The sequence below is a fragment of the Haemaphysalis longicornis genome, unplaced genomic scaffold, assembly GCF_048455015.1.
Source record: "Haemaphysalis longicornis isolate Haplotype H1 unplaced genomic scaffold, Haemaphysalis longicornis Haplotype H1 scaffold_2, whole genome shotgun sequence".
Classification (NCBI taxonomy): Eukaryota; Metazoa; Arthropoda; class Arachnida; order Ixodida; family Ixodidae; genus Haemaphysalis; species Haemaphysalis longicornis.
The window spans coordinates 25,376,389-25,394,607 of record NW_027526295.1 but is presented as its reverse complement, the minus strand read 5'-3'; positions in this window follow the sequence as shown (position 1 = coordinate 25,394,607).

Below are 18,219 nucleotides of genomic sequence, written 5' to 3'. Positions count from 1 at the left end.
TCCACCAGGAAAAAAGTATCCATTGAGGAATAGTCGACGTATGAAGCGACATGCGAAACAGGCAGTGCGGACAGGCCGTGTAGTAAAAGGTGTGAAAGGGCCTACAGTTTTGCATCTGTTGCCTCAATTTGACTGCGGCACCGGATTTGTCGTCGATTACATGCATTGCGTGCTTCGTGGTGTAGTTAGAATGTTCATTTGTTTGTGGTTTGAGTCTAAGCACTTTAGGAGGCCTTGGTATCTCGGCGGTAAGGCCAAGTTAGTTAACAACCGGCTTCTGTCCATTAAACCCCCAGAGTATATTACCAGAACACCGCGTTCAGTTAAACAGTGGCGTTATTGGAAGACCAGTGAGCTGCGGGCCTGGCTTTTATTTTATTTGATCTCGAAGACTGGACCAGACGATTGGTTGACAAGGCCAACAAACACACAAAACAAATTCAACTTACGACAGATAATCCTAACGCGGATCCCCACCTCTTACACCTTTGGGAGGCTCGACGAAGCCTTACCCGAAGGTGGAAGAAACAAAAATGCAACAAGAAATTGCAACGTCGCATCGCCCTATTAACAAAAGAAGCAACAGAGTACGCCAATCAATTAGAAAAACAAAATTGGAATCAACTGTGTGATAAACTACAATGAACCCTGAGCACTCGGGGAACATGGAACATTTTGAGGTCGCTCATTCCATACAATTCGGAGTCAAAGTCCACGACCAGAAAAAACGTGGAGCGACTTATTCACAATTTTCCAGGCACAGAGAAAGACGTCCTCGAAGCGGCAAAGAATAAATTTTTGGGGGAAACCACGTCAACAGCCGTCACCCACCCGGACTACAATGGAAACCCCAACCCAGAACTTGATCAGCCATTCACGCGGGCAGAACTTGATGCTGCACTGGCCAAGCTCACGAGAAACACCTCCCCGGGAAAAGACAAAATAACAAACAAGATGCTACGCAATACCAGCGAAAAGATGAAGGTTGATCTCTTGGGGAAAATAAACCTGATTTGGGACAGCGGCAGGCTTCCGGCCATGTGGAAACACGCAGATGCCACCATGCTTCCAAAACCCAACAAACCCTTGGGCATATCGAACATTAGGCCGATATCTCTTACTTCGTGCGCGGGCAAACTAATGGAACACATGGTGCTAGACAGGCTTACATCTCACATGGAGGAACCAGCAGAGGGGCGAAAAGGATTCCCTGACACCATGTATGGATTCCGCCCCAACTTGTCCACTCAGGACATCCTCTTACAAATTAAAGAAGAGGTTATCGACAACCTAAGCACCTCACAAACAAGCGCCATCCTCGCCTTGGACGTCAAAGGGGCTTTTGACTGTTTTGACAACGTGTCGCACGCGGCCATACTTGAAACCCTGAGGACTACCCATTGCGGAGAGAAAGCCTATAATTACATCAGGGATTTCCTCTCGCGTCGCACGGCAACCGTGGGACTTGGCAAATTACGGAGCGACAAATTCGACGCCACCGCGAAGGGCACTCCGCAGGGCTCCGTCATCTCGCCATTACTATTCAATTTATCAATGATGCACCTACCTGACCAGCTAAATGCTATCCCAGGTCTCAGGCATGCCATCTACGCCGACGACCTGACCTTTTGGACTACCAAAGGTCCAGCAGGCATACAACAGGACGCCCTGCAGGAAGCCGTTAACTGTACGGAAACCTATCTGAAAAGATGTGGGCTCTCTATTGCACCGGAAAAATCTGAACTTCTTATACTCAAGAAGCGAACAAGAGGTAGACCTCCCGCCGAGACCCCCGACCCAGAAGTGACGCTTCATGGCGCTACCCTCCCAAAGGTCGATACACTCCGAGTATTAGGTCTGACGTTTCAAAAAGACGGGGCAGGGGCTGCCACCCTTCAGAAACTACAAAACACTGTCACCCAGTTAACTCATTTAATCAGGCGAGTAACAAGCAAAAAACACGGGTTGAAAGAAGAGGACACAATCAGAATGGTACAGGCCCTGGTAATTAGCAGAATCACCTACGGTACCCCTTACTTGGGGCTCAAAATTGCTGAAATAAAGAAACTGGACATTTTAATTCGTCAAATCTACAAATTAGCACTGGGAGTGCCAGCCAAGACCTCCACAGAGAACCTTTTTCAGTTAGGAATTCACAACACATGGCAAGAACTCACCGAGGCGCATAAAGCCAGCCAAATGGAGCGACTCAAGCTTACCCCGACCGGCCGAGCTACCTTGTACCGCCTCGGTTACGAGCCAAGCGTGGGACCTCAAAACCAAATACGACGCATCCCCCATGCCTTGAGGGAATACATCATGGTTGAAAACGTCCCACGCAACATGCACCCGTTTCACCACAAGGGGCGAAGGGAAGCCAGGGTCAAGGCCTTGCGAAAAGCCTACAGCAAGGACAGCTCAACAAGATACGTCGACGCTGCGAGGTACCCGGCACGAACCAAGTGGGCGTACGCGGTTAGTGTGACAAGCAGTAAAGGAGATGAGTTGTGCTCAGCAACGGTCAACACAGATGACACCGACTCTGCGGAGGAGACAGCTGTCGTGCTTGCCACCACCACAGTACCAGATACCCAAGGCCGGGTGACCGTCATCACCGACTCGCAAGCGGCCTGCCGTAATTTTCAAAAGGGCCGTATCTCAGCGATGGCACTTGACCTACTACATAAGGCGTTAAAAGCACGGAAAACTCCACTGGACATTTCTGTCATTTGGACACCAGGTCACCAGTCCTTAGAGGGTAATGAGGCGCCAGATACCGCAGCCCGAGGCCACTCACACCAGGCTTCAACCCTCATAGGCACTCACCACACTGCCGACAACCACCCGTCCATCCCCAAGAGCAGCAGAGACATATTAGAGCACTACAGGTTATCAAGAAGACGATACCCGCCACCCCACCCGAAGCTACCCAAAGAAGAAGCCACACAATTCTGGAGACTGCAGACAAATTCATTTCCGCAGGCCACACAGCTGTCCAAAATACACCCCACGCTCTTCAGCTACGACTGCAACTTCTGCTCTGGGACGCCCAACACCCTGTACCACATGGTGTGGGAGTGTAAAGGCGTCACCGAACTACCTGAAGTCATCGCACCGACACAGGAGCAGTGGGAGGTCCTGCTGAGTAGCGATGTCCTGGAAAACCAGCGTGGCCTGGTGACCAGGGCCATTCGAGCTGCAGCTGGCCATGGCATCCCGGACTAGGGACGCCACCCACCATGGATGACTGACAACCATCCCGCGCTCCTTTCTTCCTGTTCAATGGGAGCAATAAACGTTTTTTCCTCCTCCTTTCTGGTCTTGCTTAATATTCTCCCTGCTGTATACCTGAATCACTTTGGCCTGCTCATTAGTGCAATCTACACGTTGCTTTTAGAGTCGATTACTCAAGAACAGGTGGATGTTGCAGAGCAACTTTTGGTTAGGTTTGTCGCTGACCACCATGTGTTGTATGGGGAGCGGTTCTGTTCCTTTAATGTGCACCAGTTAACACATATCATTGACTCTGTTAGAAACTGGGGCCCACTTTGGGCTACATCAGCATTTTTATTTGAGGACAGAAATGGGCAGCTCGTGCGCCTCGCAAAGGGAACACAAGCAGTTGCAAAGCAACTTGCAACGTTGGTTGGCGTTAATACTGCATTGAGTGTGCTTTACAAACGAATCCAACCTCAGTCTCCTGCCGAGTTTGTGTTGAGCAAGCTAGACAGTGTTCATTTTAGGAAAGTTTCGGCACCCAATGGCATTTTTCATGTAGCACCATTTTTCATGTAGCACCGTGTTGGACAAGTGCAGGAGTAAAAGAAACACTTGAGGGTTTTTTCCAAACTGTCGATGACATCACTGTTTATAAAAAAGTTACTATCGGCTCTGAGACATTCTCTTCAACCTTATGTAGCAATCAGTCTCGAAGGAACAACTTCACCGTAATGTGGGTTGTCGGGGAGGAGAGAACATTTGCTTTAGTTCAGTGCTTTGTAAAATGGAAAGGTTAGTTGTTCCTTGTGATTAAAAAGCTTCTTGAGCATGGTGAACAAACAGAAGGTGCATCACCGCACATTGTACAGGTACATTCAAGTGCTCACCTTAATGTAGTTCCAGCTCCATGCAACATGACAAAGTGCCTAAGAGTTTTGGACTTTGTATGCATTTCTCCAAATTCTTTTGAGATGAATCTGTAGCTACTCATGCCTAGCTCACGTTTTGCAGTTTTTAGATATTCCGGATTTCAACGTGCTGAAGCTACACATAGCTGTGACTGAGGCGCCCCATTGTGAAGGGTAAATTTTGACCGCCTGGTAATATTTACCGTGTGCCAAAATCTCGTACACGTGGCCATTTTTGTTTTTCACTCCCACACAAGGAACAAAAACTTGCTGGGGCCCAGGATTGAGTCAGCAGTCTTGTGCTTAGTGTGGAAAGCCTTAGCCCTGGAGCCTTGGTTGAGTGTAGGGTTTAACACGCCGAAGCTGCATCTGGGTTATGAAACGGGCTGTAGTGGAGGGCTTCGGATTAATTTTGACTGCCTGGGGATGTTTAATGTGCGCTGAAATCTTTACGCGTGGGCGTTTTTGCTTTTCACCTCCATCAGAAAAGTGGCCACTGCAGCTGGGGTCAGACCCCGCATCGTTAGGCTCGCAATGCCTTATCCAGTGAGCCACCTTGGCGTGTCAGCCATTTAACCTCTGCAGCAAGTGTTGTTGAGCAATGACTGTCCAATGCCTCATCATTCTTCCTATACTCGGTTACAACTCAAGAACGGCACCACCTCATGTAGTGTATCACTTCGCCAAAGCGCCGGACCCGTGACGTCAGTGCGCGCGCGTTTTGAAAGGGGTTTGCTATGAATGCGTGATATCGTCTGCCTTGTCCCACGCAGTTTGTTTGTCGTCACTGGAGTCGTTTATGAGCATATTAAGTCCAAAAAATCACGGAAACGGCTCACGCCATGTTCAAAATACTCCCAGTAATGCCCTACTTGCGCCGCGTGGAGAAACATCCGGCTACGGTTATAAGGCACAGCGGCAACTTTCGGTACCGTTCTTAAGTTGTCACCGAGCATAACAGAAAGGCTCCAGAATTTGGCTCCCTGTGTGGGGCACTCTTGTTGATTGACTGTGGAGTTTAATGTGCCGAAGCTACACCTGGGCTACGAGGTGTGCTGTAGGGGAGGGCTCCATTGTGAAAACCCAGGGATCCTTGACGCGCGCAAATCTCGACATATGGATGTCTGCTTTTAACCCATTATAGCTGGACATTTGAGTGCTAAGAGTAATATTACACAAGAACACATTACTAGGTGCCATCTACTATATCTTCTAACTGATGATCTTTTAACCTAGGTGCCTTGCAGCGCGGACAACTTTATTGTAAATGCTCAGCAAAAAACTGCTCTAACTGTATGTGTCTTAATTACTTAGGAATGACTGCCGCCAGTGCTGAAGCGAAATAAAATTTGCTTATGCCTTTCACTTAAATTACGTAATACCATTATGTTATGCACTAAAAATTCTTTGGTCATCCAACTGCACACAGTGGAATGACTCACGGTTTTTTAGCTTAAATTTTTGCTGGCACTTTTGAAAAAGGTAACCATGTTTTTAACTTGAAAGTGTTTGCCCAGGCTGTATGTAGTGTGCCATGGGGATTGAGACCAGTTCATTTCAACCATTCTCGGTTTTGAACATTGTACAAAGTTACTTCCAAGTATTTAGAACTTTACAGCATGAAATTCCTGATAATCAGCTTTAATTAGCTAACTGATAAAATGAAACTTACAGAAGGCAAATATAATAATTAGAGAGTGGTCAATGGACCTCAAACAGATTGATTAAACTATGGTATGAGAATTTCGGAATTGTTCCTTTTGTACTTAAGCATCCTTTTGTGTGTGTCTTGTCAATTACGATTTATTTGGTGCACCCTATATACTTAGTGCTTTTTTTATTTTTGTCTGAGTTTTACTCTGCAGAGACACTGTAAACAGAATTTTTTTGTTTCTTTGGTAGTGCAGCCTGCTGCTTCTGTTTACTGTTCTGTTTGTATCAGTGAATGAACAGATCACATCTTGTTAGATGTTAAAAAAATGAGCATAATTTCACTCACTGTAAGTGTATGCATACTTCTGTTCTCAATAAGTGATCATGTGTGTGTTCCTCTTTGATTGTAGTTCATGTACCTTTAGCTTCGTGGTTGCCAAGGTGGAGGCACCGCAAAAATGTGTTTGATCCTGATTGAATTAAGATCAGTTTTTGCGTCTTTTACTCTGTGGATGCTTTTTTTATAATGGGCTGCGTGCGGCCAATGCTTTGCTTTTTTGTGAATGAAAAGTTGGTGTTCAGGCAGGTCACTGTATTGAAATAGTACCTGTGTAATCTACATGGCTTGCAATGTGTTCAAGTGTACTTTGCTTTTGGCAAGTTCAAACACAGTATGTGTACTTTCCCTGGGTGGTAGACATTATCTGTGCACATGTACAGGGTCTTGATTTGATTGTTTCGAGTAATCGTGTTCCCAGCACATTTGCAAGATTTGTGAAAGTACCATTGTTAAAAAAGTTTAAAATCAACTGTAAGCTCAGTTGTTACATACAGAGTAGAGTATCCCATTACTTTAGCCTATGCATGCACGGTCAGTGCTACTGCATGTGGGCAGATTAGTGAAGAAATGATTAAAACTGACGGACCGGTGAATGGAGCTGTGTGCTGTATCAACATTGTGTATATATTCTAAGTGTTGTCTGAACTGTGAAAATAAAAGGTGGCCAACACAATTTGGAAACTGTGTAATGTGTTTCCAATTCTATTGCACCCACCATTAAATGTGTTCTGTTGGCAACACTTAAGGTGTCAGCAGTTTAAAGTATCTGAATACACAGCATAGGGGGTTAGCAAAACCCTGATGACTCAGTTATTAACATTCTTGTAATGCTCGCGCATTATGTACTAATGCGGCAAACAAGCATGCAAAGGTTACTTATTTTTTTAGTTAATACTGTGCAGGCAGCAAAATCTGAGTTTCATGTCATCATGAACCTGAAAGGCGTGCTGACAATTTTTATATGCATTAAAGCACCTTGTATTCTCGCGCTATAGTAAGACAAAGTAATTGCAATTTGAGTAAACAACAGAATTTTTAAGGTTCTGAAGCAGTAGTCAGAATGGTTAATGGTAATTGTGAGACTTTCGGAAGCTTGGTGTGTATGCATGATTGGTGACGAGGTTGTTCTTTCGTAAACAAAAACTTGCACCCCTCCATCTAACAACGATGATGGTTGAACGCGAAGCTTTCTTGTGTGATGGATACTTTGGTTGTCTGAGTTTAGACTGTGTTTTGACCATGTCGAAATGGAGCAGTCGGATAGACGCTGACTTTGTAATGCGAGAGACCTAGGTTCGAGTTTGGTCACTGAAGCATTTTTTTCTTTCACTTCACCCTCAATCATCACCATTGTCAGAGAGTTGACTTTCCTGCAGGGTGTTTTGTGTTACAGATGCCATCAGTCAGAACACGAAAGCTTCACTTTAAGTGGCTTTCACATGCACATCAAGTGTATTAATTAGGGCAACTGCTTTGTTGTAAATGTGTGCACTTGTGCAAGTTTTATGTTGGCATACTATTGATGCATATAAATCAGTTTTCTTGCTTTTGTGGTTATGAAACAAATATCATTATTTGATAATTCCTTTGTTGTAGATAACTATAGGTGCACTTTTAGATATGGTGTATAATTATATACAAGATATGCCACAGCAAATTGAAATTTCAATTCCTGCAATTTTTACTACTATTAGCATAGATGCTTTTGACTGGATAAATCCACAGCAGTGCCACATATGAGTTTGTCATGTATTAAAGCACCCTGCATGGTCCATTTACGCCCTATATGGCGAGGCCACCCCATATCTGGCCGCGCCATATATGGCGTGGCCGCGCCATATACGGCTGTACCTGACGCCATATATGGGCTGGCTGCGCCATATATGGCTGTGTCTGACGCCATATATGGGCTGGCTGCGCCGTACATGGCTTTACTTGATGCCATATATGGCCACATTTTCGCCATATATGGGCTAACCGCGCCATATATGGCCATTATTGCATCCATATATGGCGTTCGGTAGTCTTATATGAAGACATATATGTTTTTATATGGCCACATATAATTTATATATGGGCCATATATGGCATTTTCGAAAGGGTTGCTCTGTGAACAGCCAATGCACTCGCCATTTGTACAAGTGCGGCACGCACACACACAGCTGGCTGGCGCCGCATCTTTTCAAAGTGCTACGAGTTGTGCCGCGCCTCCGCCAGATGGCGCCACGGGTCCCGCGACCAAGAGAAGACGCAGTGAAACATCCCCATCGCGAGGGGCACGATCAAATGCAGAGCATTTCTGGGGGCGTACGACGTTAAGTAGTTTGCATTACGTTAATGTTGTTGCACTTGTGGCAACTGCTGACGAGTGAGCGCTCGTCAGCAGTAATTTGAATGAGTCAACGATATAAGGCGCGTTCGTAGCGTCCCATTCTGTGTCGGCTTTGTGGCGCAGTGGGTAAACCACCATGTACATTGCGTTCCGCTCGCAGGGTCGAGGGATCGAAACCGGGCGCCGGATAGTATTTTTTTTATATAGTAGGGACAACGACGGTGCGGACTACGGAAGTCAACGCGGGTGACATCGTGAGTTACTGAAATGCTCTGCATTTAAAAAATCAACGCGGCACCACAGACGTAATTCACGCGGACCTACGAGACAAAATAACTGTGGCCCCACTGCCTTGAAAATGCATCCGGAGTACCATCAAGACCGACGGCTTTACGGTGCGAAGGCGCTCCACAAGCAGAACAGTTCAAACCCGGCGGTATGCTACGTCGACACGGCGGACTACCCTGGCCAACGTGCGGTAGTGGTCGTGGTGGTAAATCAGTAGGGGAATACAACCTCATCTTGTGCAATCCCTATGTCCAAAGGAGAAACGGCTGAAGAGGTGGTCGTGGCTCTTGAAATTACGGGCCCGCAGGCTGCTGCCATAATTGCGGACTCCAAGGCCACCCTGCGCAACTATGCGCGCGGTAGGATCTCCACCACAGCCGCCCAAATCCTTACGTACAGCACGACCCCAGTTCCAAGGCACATCCGCCTGGTATGGACGCCAGCTCACTCGTCTCTCCAGGGGGACGAGATGGAAGCTGAAGCATCCCGAGGATTTACGAACCAGCCTGACTTCAAATCCGACAACCAGCCGTCTGTGACGGTGGGGGGGGGGAGGAGAGTCACCGGCAACTTACAGACAGATTACTCAACAGCATAGGCTGAGCCGACTGAAATTTCCTGCTGCCCACACTGCGCTAAACAAATGACAAACAGTTGCTAGGCTCAGGTTGCAATCAAATATGTTCTCTCACCCCGCGCTGTGTCACCGCAGCTATCCGGATAGGTACACGGACAGATGCAAGTGCTGCAACATTGCAGCAGCCACACTACAACATATTACCTGGCAATGCCCTAATAAACCACGGGCCTTTGAACGAGTAACACATATAAGAAGTAGTGAGCAGTGGGAGGCCGCATTGCTCAGCTCTCTTCCCGAGAAAGAGAGAGAGAGAGAAACATTTATTGCTCATTCACCGACCTATGTCCAGGTCGGCTAAATGATGGATCCTTAGGCGTCACTGTCTCCATAGTAGTCCAGAATGTCCTTGGAGATCTTCTCGATATGAAGGCAGAGAGCCTCTTGGGCGGCCCGAACGTCCGTTCCGGGTGGGTGAGCCAGCCAAGTGTTCCATGAAGTGATGCGGAGAGGGAGGGGGAAGCTTCGAGGGGTGGCAGTCCCAGTAGGAGTGTGGAATCGAGGTGTACGCGCCACAAGAAGGGCAGGTTGGGGGACCGGAGCACTTACGTATGCGATGTAGAATGTGATGAGATGGAAGGGAGCGGGTATGAGCCTGGCGGAGAAGAACGGTTTGGGCACGAGTGAGGCACGGGTCTGGAGAAGGGTAGACTTGGCGGGCGAGGCGATAGGAAAGTAAAGTGAACTTATGGGTCTCACGATCATGAAGGCGAGTGGAAGGAGGATGGTATGAGGTTGGCCAGAGCATAGACGGACCCGGGGATAGTTCTCGGGAAAGCGCGTTTACTCTTGCGTTGCGGTCCATGTTAGCGTGGCCAGGTACCCATACCAGGACAAAGAGGTGAGAAGGATGTCTGTTGACCGTGTCAGTCACTAGGTTAGACGAAAAGGGGTTTACGGTATAGCGTAAATATTTTCGGATGGCGGATTACGAATCTGTGAAAATGTAAGTGGGGTGTTCGATGGAGCCTGTGAGAGCAGCATGCTCTATGGCAGGAGCGATGGAGTGCTCTTCTAGGGAGGTGGCATCTGGCGGGCAGAAAAAAAGGCGTCTGTGCGGAAAACAGCGACGAGTGGCGTAAAACGGCGCGGTTCCTGTTTGCGTGGAGGAGAAATGACTGGCGTCTGTAAAATATACCGCTGATCCCTGCTTTTCTAGAAAGCATACACGTTTGGTGAGGGCTTTACCGCGCAGAAAGCGACGGCTGGCATGCCTGCATGAGTTCATATTCTTAGGTATTGGTTCTATGCGGATACGTGGGAATCTGGCCCAAGGAGGGGGAGTTGTGGGGAGTTGAGGAAGCGACGCAGTGGGGTAGTGCCCGACCCTGGTGAGATATACGAAGGCGCTGAAGTTCGGCTTGTTTGTGTATCTGAATACGTTCTTCTATAGTGTCATATCTGCCAGTCTCGATACAATTGTTAGAAGGAGAATAGTGGGGCAGGCCGAGGGCAATGCGGTAGAGCTTACGGAGGTGTTTCTAGTATGGTTAGTTGGGTGGGCGTGCGATGCAGGTATGGCACTGTGTATAGTATGCGGGACATGGTAAAAGCGTCTATAATACTGAGTAGGTGTTGTTCGTGTAAACCAGTCTGGCGATTTGTGACGCAGTGCAGGAGATGGACATTTGATCGATCTGAGAGTCTATATTTCCAAGTTGTAGGGACGCAGCCCCTACGAGCGAGCGCCCGCGCAGGGTGATTACGGTGAAGTGCGCGCGTCGAACAGCGATAGTGGCGTCAGTGCGTCATGAGCCCGTGCGCGCGTGTGTGATGAACAGTGAGACGGGACAAATACGTGTATTGCGCATGCAACCCGGAACATGCGCACAACCAACGGAGTGGCGTAAAAGCGGCGCTCACAGCAGCGCCGGGGGGGGGGGGGAGGAGTGCGCACCGGGGCACACGCGAGAGCGGCTGCTTCCGCGGGCTGCGGACGGGACCGACGGGCGGCCGGCCACAGGAATGACGCCCGGACAGCGAGGAGCAACCAGCGCCCGCGGCGGACGCTCTTTACCCGTCGTCGGCACAAGTGACTGAAGACGTCGTCGTGAGTGTACAGCACCATGCTATAACTTTCTTGACAAGAAGGGCGTCAACCGCCGCATTGTTTTCTTTACGCGCTTTCCGTGCTTGCTTGCTGTACTCTTTTCGTATTGCTCCCAACTTGCTTTGTTTGTTTTTTCGTACCTTGGTTTTCCCGGAATAAACCGGTGATTTGTTCTCATGCGGATCGGCGTTACTTCGTCCGGCGGGTTCGGGCTCACGAACGCTTTACGCTCGAAGGGGGATCCTTCAAAGTGTAGGGTAGGAACTACCAGAGTAGTGATAAGTAAGAGCGAGAATTTTTAGTGAGTCTGTTTTGAGAATTGGGGTATTATCAATAAAGATGTTGATGAGGTGACGATCAGAGGCTCTGCCTTTCATCGTTGGTTATGATAATGCGGGCCGATTTGTAAGGGGAGATAGAGCGACTTATGGGGCGAACATGGTTGTTTATTGCAACACATGCTTGTTGAAGTGTTTCTTCGAGTTGGGCTAGGCTACTATGGGAGGACCAGAGTAAAATATCATCGGCATAAATGGAGTAGGAGAGGTGGGGATAGAGTCTTGGAGGGGAGGCAGTGTGGCTCGTGCGAGGTTGAAAAGTGTTGGAGACAGGATTGAGCCCTGTGGGGTGCCAGAGGTTAGATAAAAAGATGGAGCCGACGATCCCCGAATGCTTGAAGAGGCTGTGTGGTCTGAGAGAAAGGATTTGATGCAGTTGTACATTCCTCTCCCTCAGTTTGTTCGAGCAAGGTTAGCGAGGATTGCCTCGTGTGAAAGTGTATCAAATGCTTTGTCAAGGTCGAGGGCTAGGAGGCCGCGATGTTGGGAGGAGCTCGGGAATTCATAAATATCGTGAGAGATGAGGCAGTGTGTCCTGTGTCGAAATGTTGTGACGGAAGCCGGTTTGGGTGAAGGGCAGGGGGCAGTGGTGTTCCATGTGCCATTCGAGGCAGGTAAGCACCGTGCGTTCAAGAATTTTGCCAACGCACGAGGTAAGAGAAATGGGTCTAAGATTGTCTCTAGAAGCAGGTTTTCCGGGGTTTGGGATAAGAACAATGTCAGGATGTTTCCAGGATGAGGAGATCGTGCCAGCGTCCCAGAAGGCTAAAAAGAGTGCGGAGATATTATTGAGACCCTGAGTTAAGATTTGTCACGATCTTGTACGTGATTTTATCTGGGGGGCGTGGAGGGCGTGTTGCGGTGCACGGCGTCTAGTGCTCGTTGTAGCTCCTGAAAAGTGCAGGCGGTGTCCATGGGCGACACTGGAAACGACCGTTCGGGAAGTCTTCTTGTAGGGTGGTCTGCACTATTCTGGAACAGTTAGCTGCGGATTGAGTTTGCGAGATCGGTAGTTGACTCCTGTGTGGAAAGTAAGGGCTTCGCAATCGGATTCATGGGTTGTGTCGGCTAAATGGGAGTTTAGTGAGTCACAGAGTGTCCAACTGTTCGTGTTGGCCAATTTATTGGCATATTCGTCTGCCTCCTGTGTTAGTAGGTTTATGCCACGTCGAAGACGGCGGATAGATTTATTTTTGCGGCATAGCCTCATAAGAGATCGGCGAGCGTCCCATATGTGAAGTACATGTGGGTCTAAGTAGGGGACTGCGAGTGTGGGAGCAATGAGCTTGGTGTGTTTTTTATAGTTTCCAAGATGGGAGGATAGTCATGCGTCAGGATTTCTGGGGTGGGAGTGTCTTCGTCGCGAAACCTTGCGCAATTAGTGAGCGAAATGCGGGCTTGTGATCTCGGGGCTGACTTATGAGAGGGGAGGGTGATTGAAACTATTGCACGGTCGCTCCCGAGGTTTTCATGTAAGTGCCCCCATAGGGGTGTGAGAGTGCCCTGATAAAATGCAAGGTCAGGGTTTCTACCCCGCTCGACAGAGTTGCCTATATGTGTAGGATAGGACGTGTCGTTGAGTCGAGAGGAGCCGCTTTCAAAAATGCGACTGAGCTTTCGACCCCGGTGGAGTATGGATGAGTAGCCCCACGTAGTGTGATGACAGTTGAAGTCGCCAACGATGAACGAGTCCTGGTGGGGACTGCGAGAGCGCGTGAAGAGGGATATAAGAGGAGGTGTCGGTTTCTGATGGTGGTGTACGCTGATAAATGTGAAGGTGGCGGGTGAGTGAAGGTCTAGTTTCACAAGAATGCCCTAAGTGTCAAAATAGGGTGCGTTAATCTGTGAAGTGTCAAAGGCCGTGTACGTGAGGGGTTTGGCTATTAAAGTGGCAAAAATAATGGAATATGGGTCTGAAGGGTCACCGGTGTGACACGTGTTGCAGCCCAATACAGCTGGGATGTGAAAGGCTTCCTGAAGGAGGATTATTTCGGAGGGGGGTGGGGGGTTATCGTGAGTTTTCATAGATGCTTTGAGGGTGATAAGTTTCTTGCGGAGGCCGCGACAGTTTTATTGCCAGATTATTAAAGGTTTCCGCTTGTTAATGGTTTGTGAGCTGTACGAGAGGAGCTTACATTGCGAGGCCGAGGCCTAGCTGATAGGGAACGAGCGCGTTTGTGAGGGTTGTGGAAGGTACGACCTTGGTCTTCTTCTAAGGCGCCAAGTCGCCGTTCGAGAGAATCAAATTTGGCGCTTGTATGGTCATCTTGTATGGTGGTGGGGATGGGTTCAGGGTTTTTGTTAGTTGTATTTGCAACTACAGTTGGGGCAAGCGCAACGCGGTATGAAGCTCATGCAGTGATAGCTGCAGAGATAGGGTTTAGGCTCTCTTCCCGAGATGCAAGCTGCTGTCATCCAACTGGCAGATGTCGCCGCCAGGGACCACGGGTTCCTGACCACCGTCTGATGCGACGAATATACTGGACATTTCCGCACGGTGCATTCGTCTTAAAAGGGATGACAGTGAAATATGTTCTCTCTCTCTCTCTCTCTAGAGAAAACCACGTGCGAATCTGACGCACGTGGTTTTAAAGTGACATTAAAGTGACAGCATGAACACATGTACAGCCTGTCGCCTGTCGCGAGGACAGCTTCGGACCGCGAGATGGAGCACGGTCAGGACGAAGAAGGAACGAGAAACGGAGCTGTAGGCGTCGAAGTGGGACTGATGTCAGCACTCGGTGCCGCTGAAGTGTCTATTTCGTTGGCTTCTCCGGGCGGAAAAGACGTCGATGGTGATGGTGATGGCATGTTAGCATTCAGAGGGCCCTCACCACAGGAGGCGATGGCCATATTTATCCTGTTGTCGGTACAAGAACCCACACAGAAGCCTGGGGGCGAAGTTGGCCTGGTCCGCTAAAAATCCTTGTTTTTTTATGAAAACTTGCTAACTGGTGGCGTAGAGTGACTTTCGTGAACTGAATAGTAGTTTATAGGGGACAGAGCACCCTCAAAAAGCACAAAAAGTAAAAAAAAATGCTGAAATTGACGCAAGCGCACCTCGCTCCTTCATGCGACGCCATTTTCTTTACCGGAACACAATGATGACAGTTTTGGAGCGAAAGCTCTTTTCCTGCAGGCAAAAACCCAGACCTCGTATTCTGAATCTGACCTCCAAGTTCAAGCCAGCGACCCACGCGGGTGGTTGTTGTTGTCGTGGTGGTTGTGTTGTTAATTGTTAATTTCCTTGTCGTCGTCGTTGTCTTTGTTGTTGTACCTTTCCTTCTGTCCCATACCCACATGTGGATTGGCCAAGAAACGGGGTGGCTTTTTTTTGGTTAAAACAGCCACCTCATAGCCCTATACAATCAGCCTGTAGAATTGAATTGGGAAACAGTTACTGAATTATATAATGAAACAAGAAAATAATCAGTGACTGATGCCGCCCAATCGCTCGTTCATTCCCTAGAGTGGGGGTGGCTTGGATCGGGGGGTGGGAAGGAAAGTAAAGGCGCATGCGATTAGAAAATGATACAAGGAGACGCTGGCTGGATATGACCGCGCTACGCGTTAGTGCCTAGAACAGAGACATCACAAGCAGGGTCTGTGTATTTTCTTGTGGTGCAGTTGTGCAGGCTTTCAATAATTGTTCTTGGTGTGAAGATTGACCTTTCTCTTTGCAAACTTTGCTTAACCGCGTTGAAACACGAAAAATGGTTTCGCAGGATGGGGCACTTAAGAATTTCGCCTTCAAATTTGGGCGAATAATAAAACCTTAGGAGCTCGGTGAGCCGCAGCTGACATTTTTTTGGCGGCAAACGAGCAGGCAGCTGCAGTTGACGATGACTTACACACACAAAAAAAACGCGCGATTTATTCTATGCTCCTAGGCGCGCACGTAAACCATTAGGCGGTATTTAGTAATAAAGGGGTTTCCCCATTGTCATTCGCTTAACTTGCCCCGTCGGGAGCAGGGTTTGCTCATTCGTAGATTTATTTATTTTATTTTTTGATTTACTTATTTATTTATTTATTTATTTATTTATTTATTTATTTATTTATTTATTTATTTATTTATTTATTTATTTATTTATTTATTTATTTCTTTATTTATTAATTAATTTATTTATTTATTGTACCCTCAGGGCCAGAGGCATTGAAGACGGGAGTGGGTTTTGCAAAAAAGGATTCAGAAAGTGAATAAACGGGAGCACAGGATTCGACATTTTCTGAATAAGCAATTTTAGCTGATAAAAAAGTTAGGACACAAAAGCAGAATAAAGGAGGTATAGTTTACATATTGTAAGTAATTTTAGTACGCAATGCTAGCTACGAAATACATTAAAACACACAAGAACAGAGAAAAAAACGAAAAGGGCACACGGCATAAGTTATCTCAGTTTACCATATTCGAAAGTGCAGTGCGACGCAGCTGATACTCGGTAATTGTAGCAGCCGCGTGAGGAAGCTGGTCCCATTCCTTGCTGGTGCGTGGGACAAAAGACTCAAAACACGTTCTTGTTTGGCATACCGGTATACCAACTTTGTGCGGGTGATCGATGCGAGACGAAATGTATGGCGGTGACAGAAAAAGATTAGCTATGAGGTGTGGGTTATTATGGAAGATATAATGAAAAAGGCAAAGGCGAAATATCTTCCGGCGAGAAGAAAGCGAAGTCAGTTGCAACAAGTTTTTCACAGCTGTAACGCTTGCTGTTCGATCGTAATTGTGTAGAATAAATAAGGGCAGAGCTGTTTTCGAGGCCTTTATTTGATAAACCATGCTCGAGTACCAAACTAAAGCAGCATATTCTAATTTACTTCGAACGAAGTTCTTATACAACAGTAGTTTTAGGGAGGCTGGTGAAGAAGAAAAATTGGGACGAAGATAGCGTAGCATACGGTTTGCATTGTTAATAATGCTGCTTAAGTGAATGGACCAGGTTAGGCAAGAAGTAATGTGCACCCCTAATTACCGGTAGGATGAAACACATTCGAGTAAAACATTATTAAGATGTTACGAGGCGGGAGTGGGCGACGTTCGACAGACGCGTAATACTTTACAGTTAGTAATATTAAGCTTGATTATCCAAAGACTACACCAGTTTGAAATAGCATTAAGGTCGTTTTGTAAAATAATAACCTCACTTGTGCCGCTAATTTCGCAAAATATCACACAATCATCAGCGAACAGGTGTTCGATGACACGCAATCAGTGAGGTCATTGATGTAAATTAAAAATGAGAGGGGACCCAGGACTGAACCTTGGGGTACACCCGAATGAACAGGACATTCTGGGGAATTATACGAGTTGGCTGCAACAAACTGTGTAAGGCCACACAAAAAGTATTCCAACCATTTGCACACATCACGATCAAGGTTACGTTTGCTTAGTTTCAGGAGCAGGAGATTATGCGACATTTTCGCAAAGGCTTTTGCAAAATATAAGAAAATACAGTCTGCTTTGGAGCGACTGTCACGAATGCGATGAAGCTGGTGTGTAAAGGACAATAATTTTGTTCCACATGAAACTCCATTTCGAAAACCATGTTGTGTATCCGTGAAAAAATGAGTTGGATTCTAGAAATGTTACGATGACTGTATACAAGACATGTTCTAGTGCTTTACAAGGAATGCTCGTAAGGGATATAGGGCGGTAATTTAAAGGAGATTCTTTGCTACCTGATTTGTGAACGGCAATCACCTTACCGATTTTCCAGTGACTGGGTAGGCAACGGCTGTTAATGGATTATTGAAAAAGTTTGAAGAGGGAAGAATTGAAGAATACGAGGCCGTGCCCTGCAATCAATTGTTGCAAAGCTAGCCGGGTGTGATTTGAAGTTAAAATCATGTTACCAAGGCGGGAAGGAGTTCCACAAGTTAGCGAAATATTTTATTTCACACGTGCAGGCGATAAAAAACAAAAACAAGGCCGAACTAACGTGGAATCAAAATGATTTGTCGTACAGTAATAAATTAGAGGTGCCACACAGAGCTCGGCCAGTCCTCTTTGTGGTCGACATCTTCAAATCACACGTCACCACCGAGGGGCATGTTAGGCGGGCACCACCACAGCTGGAACTAGTTAAGGATTTACAAGACGCTTTATGAGACACATCCTGAAAGAAGGATATTAAATAAATATTCAGCGTGCGCCGGTATTCAATACTACTGACGTGGTCAACAAAACATCAGACGGAAAATATGTCCTTTACTCTATTCTGGCTGGTTCTGGCTGCACTGCGCCACAAGTGAAAGCATGCGACTAATTTGCGCCACAAGTGAAAACAAAGCAGGAGGCGCAAGTACAATGTATGATGATGGTTGGATGTTTATGGCGCAAGGCCAACTGGGGCAAAGAGCGCCAAAACAGTAGTCGATGATAGGGGTGAAACCTTAAACACTAAGTACAATCAGCAAAAACAAAAGTAAAATCACAAAACGACAATGAGCA